We start from the raw sequence: 6,000 nt of genomic DNA on the forward strand, positions 1-6,000 counted from the left end.
TGCGCGAGTGCTCCAGTGGCGCAATCGGTTAGCGCGCGGTACTTATATGGCAGTATGTGTGCGAGTAATGCCGAGGTTGTGAGTTCGATCCTCACCTGGAGCATTGTTTTCCAATTTGAAGTCGCCTCCCTTGAAGACCTTTTCCACCTGACTTCCCTCTCTGACTCACGACCTTACTCCACCGTGTTTGATGTGCTTGAATTTCTCCTATAGCACTTATTCTTACCAGTCTCCTTACCGTTTTTGGAACCTAGCAACGCCAAGCAATTACCGGCTGAATCTGTTGTGCTGCAGTGGGTTAGCTTCTGTAACTCTTTATTCCCACCTTGTCCTGCAAGCTGATCTCAAATAAAGAACATCTCCTGAAACTCCCCTTCACACTGTGCTTTTATGATCATCGTTCTTTGGGAAGCCCCTGACACATACTTAGAAAGTGCTAAGTAACTTCCCTGAGATGGTAAGTGTTGACCACCATTAGAGGGAACTCAAAAGTGGGAACTCGTACATACCGGGCTCCTGTCTAATTAAAGCTCCAGCTTGGGGGAAAAATAAAATACTGATTTCTGAAACCAGCGTCGCTTCTTGTGTTTTTCCCTCACTTAATTTTACCCTGATGAACCAATGTTGACGAAATAATCGATAACCAATCTATAAATGAAAATTGGGGTGAGTGTATTCTGAGCCAGATCTGAGGACTAGCTTAGCCAGAGGCCTTCCTTCCCCAAGGAAGGAAGGGCACCAAAGAAGTGGGGTGTACAGAGTGGTTATATACCCTCAAAGAGCATGTTTCACATGTGATTGAAATGTCACTTTTATAATAGTCATGAGACTGCAGGCACAGCGATGGACACAGCAGGTAGAAGGTCTGTTGTCTCAGTAGACACAGCAGGGTGGCAGGTCGGTTGTCTTGAGCTGGGTGGTCACAGGCAAGCACAGCAATCAGTTCCCAGCCTAGGGAGAAATGCTTATCCTTAAGGAAATGCCAATGTGAGGGAAGTTGCATCTTTATCTCAAGGGCATTTGTTCTTGCCTATGGGACATAGCAAATGCTTAAAGCAGATATACAATGCATCCTCAAAGGCCATGTCAGGCATTTTTAGAAAAACAAGGTCAGGCCAAATTAGGTTTACACCAAATGGCTTCCTTATATACTCCAATATATCCTATTGCTTGCCATTTGTTTGTCACCAACAACCACGGAAGATCTATAGCTTTCATCAACTAAGAAACAGAGCCTGACATCCTCAGATGATCCAACTGCCTGGGCCTGGAAAAGGATGAGTGAAAATGAGACCCAGAACCTGGAATCTGTAGAACAACATTACAGGAAAAGCATATTGTTGTATGTGAGGTAGGTAGGAAGCGGGTACTGATTTTGACTTAAAAACATGCTTCTCCCTCTCCACAATGACACAAGGAGTCTGCCTGGTCATAGATCTTATCACATGCCTCCCCACTCTGCCCTAAGAGGGTGAATTGAATTAGGTAATTTGGAGTACTTTTCCTAGCTGTTAAGATTATCTCAAACTTGAGAGTACATATGTCCCACCTGTGACAGGTCATAGAAGGTGCATGGAATGAAACTGGGCCCAGAGAATTCTCTTGAGGTCTAGATTCCTAAATCTGTCCTGTGTCTGTCTGGACATTGTCCACTCACAGAGTGGTCTCCCTGGGAAGGGCAGGGAGGTCCCATCCAGGAAAGCAGCAGGTAATAATAAAAGTGGGCACTTTCTCACTTATAGATCTTGCTAAGCCAGCAGAGTATCTTGGAAGCTCTCAAAGTATAATCTTCAAATATGTATAGCGATTAACTGTCAAAGATTTATTTGTCATTAATGAGGAAACCAACAGTATGGTAAACTAGTTCAAATGACAATAGAAGAGACTGGTAAATGTATAGTCAACGGGAAAAAAAAGAATGCTCAAATAGATTGCAAATCTAAGTAAAAAACTAGCTAATGTCTTACAGGGCAATAAAAACTATAATCTTTGGGGGGGGGGTTCCTAAAAGACAGAAACTAGTTGCATTTTTACTGGGCAAAAGTCATTTGAAACTTATCAATCTTCTACAGAATAGCATTTAACTTTGCAGAGTCTGTGCCCTAATCAATAGTAAATAGTGACAAAAATAAAAAGTTGCATTGACCAGAGACTCGGTTGCCCCTTAAGTGAGCTTGTTAAACAATGCTTTAGTATGATTTTGAAAGGTTTTTCTGTAATCTTTTTGCCTTATTTTAAGAGTAGGATAATTTTTCTTAACATAGCTAGCATCTTCATTATTTTATCTCTGCCCCCATTCAAATGAGAGTATTACTGAGTATCTGCTCAATAATTTTGTTTTAAAATGTAGATCGTGTTTTAAAATGGTAAGTGACCTTTTCCATAGGAACTCTTTTGAACTTGTTTAAACCAATTTCGTGATACACAACTTGGGAGCTCTCTTAAATATTTAATTCACAATTCTTGAGCACAACTAATTTATCCAGTGAGACTACATTTCTAATATTCTAATTAACTAATTAAAAAGGACAGATGTCACTAAAGAAAATCAATTTCTAATATTCCATTATGCTAATTAGCAGAGCCTCTGGTGTTTATCAAAGGTAAAGAAAATCTAAGTACTTTTAGTGGCCACTTCTGTACTGTTGCTTTCTACTTATGATGCCAGCTGACCATCCTCCAGCCTGTGATACCGTGGCAATGGCCTGACCCTAGAATCATTTTAATATACACATTTATATTACACTGTGCAGTTGGTTGAATTATTGGTCCCTCCATGTATCTCATACTCTTACTGAGGGTGGAGTGTATGTCCTCATCTATAGTAAATTACATTTCTGAAATAGCTCTCATTCTCCTCTGCAATGGGACCTTAGAACTTCCTCAACTATAATAGGAAGCTATTTCTCTTTCCCTTGAATTTGGACTTGCCTTGTAACTTCTTTGAGCAATGCAATGAAGTGAAAGTTACATTCTGGGGCTTGTGAGCCCAGGCATTAAGAAAGTATGACAGCTTCCAATTTTGCCTTCAGGGAGAAGCCTGAGTCTACATAAGAAGTCCAAATACCTAGAGAGTGTGATGCTGTGAGAAGGCTCAGGCTAACCCCATGAAAAGACTACATCGAGAGATTACTGGCCAATCCCCAGCTGTTCTAACCATTCCAGCTGAGACATCAAATGTATGAACCAAAAAGCCATCACAGATATTCCAACCCTAGCAGACACCACATGAAGTAGAGAGAAACAATCTCTGTCAATCCCTGCACAAATTGTAAAATCATAAACAAATAAATATTATTGTATTAAACCACTACATGTGGGTGTAGTATTTCAAGCCACTACATTTGAGGTGGTTTGCTATGCAGCAAGGATGACCAAAAAGCATGGTCCCTTGACTTTGGTTTTGGCTACTTAACTTGCTTTGGCTGATGGAATGGGGTAGAAGTGACAGTGTGCTTATTCAAAGCCTGGACTTTAAGAGGTGTTGCCTATTTCCACTTGCCTTCTTATACCTCTGGGCCATCATAAAAAGAACAAGCTCCAGTTAGCCCACTGGTCTGAGGGGGAGGATGAACAATATAAAGAGAAAAGCTCTTTGACTTCTCTTGCTGTCTACAGATTAAAGCAGAACCACCCAGCTGAACCTGGCCCAGATCATCTGACTTCTCCAACCAGCCTGTATGAAATAAATGCTTATTGTTGCATGCCACTGAGCTTTGAAGGTAGTTTATTAGGCAGTAATTTATGACTCTTTCACTTTGTCTTTGCTGAAGGATTACAGACATCTTAAGAGGAGTTCACAATTCATTTCTTGAGGCATGATCACAAAGTCATTAGGAAAAGAACAGAGAATATATAAAACTTCATATCACTCTGTCCATATTTTCCCACCAATTTTTACCCCTAGAGCATACACTCTGTACGTGACATAGAGGATCAAAAGGAAGCAAGGTTAATTTCATACCCTTTGCAAATTTGTGCTCTATAACCTCAAATCCTATTGGCAATCTTAGGCCTGATAACTCCTATCCACCCAGAGCAACTTTTGCAGTTTCCCCAATCCGTTTAGTACCTAACTCCACAATATTGCCATCATGCTCAGCAGGTGATCTTATCTTCTATTTCACAGAGAAATTATAACCTCCTCTGATTCATACATCTGCCTCCTCTCTCTATAAATTTATAATTCATCTGTGTCAGTTCCCAGTTTTCACTATTTGCCTGACCTTTCTAGGGAAGATGTCTCTCTCTCTTTTAAAGATTGAACTCTTCATCTGCACCTCCAAATTTCAACTCCCCATTGATGACTTAACCTTAAAATATGTCATCTTTAAACGGACACACACACTAACACTCTGCTTGATTAAGATCCACACTGCCACTCTCAATATAATGTCATTTTTTCCTCTTTTCCTTTAAAGCTTACTTCCAGAAAGAGAAATATGAATTAAGGTCTCTCTATTCCTTCCAGTTTTCAACCCACTGCAGACTGGCATCCACCCACCATTTTACTAAAAGTGCTTTGAGTTCTCAGGTGACTTCCTCACAGAAATCCCATCAACACTTTCAGATATTTTCTAACTTGATCTCAACAATATTTGACCTTTGACTAATCTTTTGTTGGTGATTTTTTTCTATTCCCTCGGCTTCTCCAACTCTCCTATCCCTTTCAGTTTTCCCATTTCCTCTCTAAATACGAGTTTTCCATCCAAGATTCAGTTCTTGATCTATTTCTTAGGCTAACTTGTGTCTGCACTGATGAATTTCAAAGATCTGCAATCTGTTGAAATTTTGTGTAATTTTTTCTGTGTATGTTACCGCTGAAAAAAGGTTAAGAACCATGAACCAGTACTGTACAATGTTCACGGCCTAAATATGTCCTCTGTCAATATTCAGGAGGGCCATCTTCCTGTGCTCCAGATTCTTAACTCTGACTCACTTCTTGATAGCTCTCCTTGCACATTCCATATTGTGTTATTCAGGGTTCTCCAGAGAAACAGAGCCAATAGGATATCTATATCTATATCTATATCTATAGCTAAGCTATAGCTTATCCATCTGGCTGGCAGTCTGGAGACCAAGGGAAGAGTTTGCATTATATTATACTATATACTATTCCCTTATGATGTTTTTAATTTCTGTGAGATCAGTAGTGATGTCCTCTGTTTCCTTCCAGATTTTACCAACTTGTGTCTTCTTTTTTTTTCTTATTCATTCTAGCTAAAATTTTATCAGTTTTGTTGGATTTTCAGAAGAAACATCTTTTCATTTCATTGACTTTCATTATTGTATTTCTGTTTTCCATTTCATTGATTCTGCTCTAATGTTTATTATTTCCTTTCTTATATTGGTTTTGGGTTTAGTTTGCTCATGTTTTTCTAGTTCTTGAGATGAAAGCTTAAGTTATTTATTTGAGGACTTTCTTCTTCTCTAATATAGGTATTTAAAGATATATTTCTAAGTACTGCTTTAATGGAATGCCATAAATTTTTATATATTGGGTTTTATTCATTAAGTTCAAAATATATTTTAATTTCTCCTATCATTTCTTATTATACCTAGGGATTATTTACAACTGTCTTGTTTAATTTCCAAATAGTTGTCAATTCCCCGAATTTCCTTCTGTTATTGATTTCTAATTTAATTTTATTGTGGTCAGAGAATGTACTTTGTTTAATTTCTGTTTGCACAAGGACTAACATTCAGCTAGCATTCAATAGACAGCAAGGGCCCTCTATAATCTTTCCTGAGCATGTGGCCTACCAGACCACCCAGGACATGTGGGAGATTATCGAGGATCACTATGACTGGCTTTTTCCTGGTATCTCCTTGTTAAAATCTGACTATTCTTCTGTTCTTTGCTCACCTCAAGCAGTATTGTGATCTCATACTAGCTTCAATGTTGGCCTTCTCTGATTTTTGGCTACCTAAATTGGTACTGTTCTCAATAATACCCTTGGTCATGGATTTTTCTGTGTTACATTCATAATCAAGTCGGCC

General features: G+C 39.0%; 1 non-coding gene across 1 annotated transcript; it reads left to right on the forward strand.

The window, feature by feature from the left end:
- The first annotated feature begins 9 nt into the window (after nucleotides 1-9).
- Nucleotides 10-103, forward strand: TRNAI-UAU (transfer RNA isoleucine (anticodon UAU)). Its single transcript has 2 exons — nucleotides 10-47; nucleotides 68-103. It is a non-coding gene; the product is annotated as a tRNA-Ile (tRNA).
- The last annotated feature ends 5,897 nt before the right edge of the window (nucleotides 104-6,000 follow it).

This window comes from Equus przewalskii, chromosome 19, assembly GCF_037783145.1.
Source record: "Equus przewalskii isolate Varuska chromosome 19, EquPr2, whole genome shotgun sequence".
In the NCBI taxonomy this organism is placed as follows: Eukaryota; Metazoa; Chordata; class Mammalia; order Perissodactyla; family Equidae; genus Equus; species Equus przewalskii.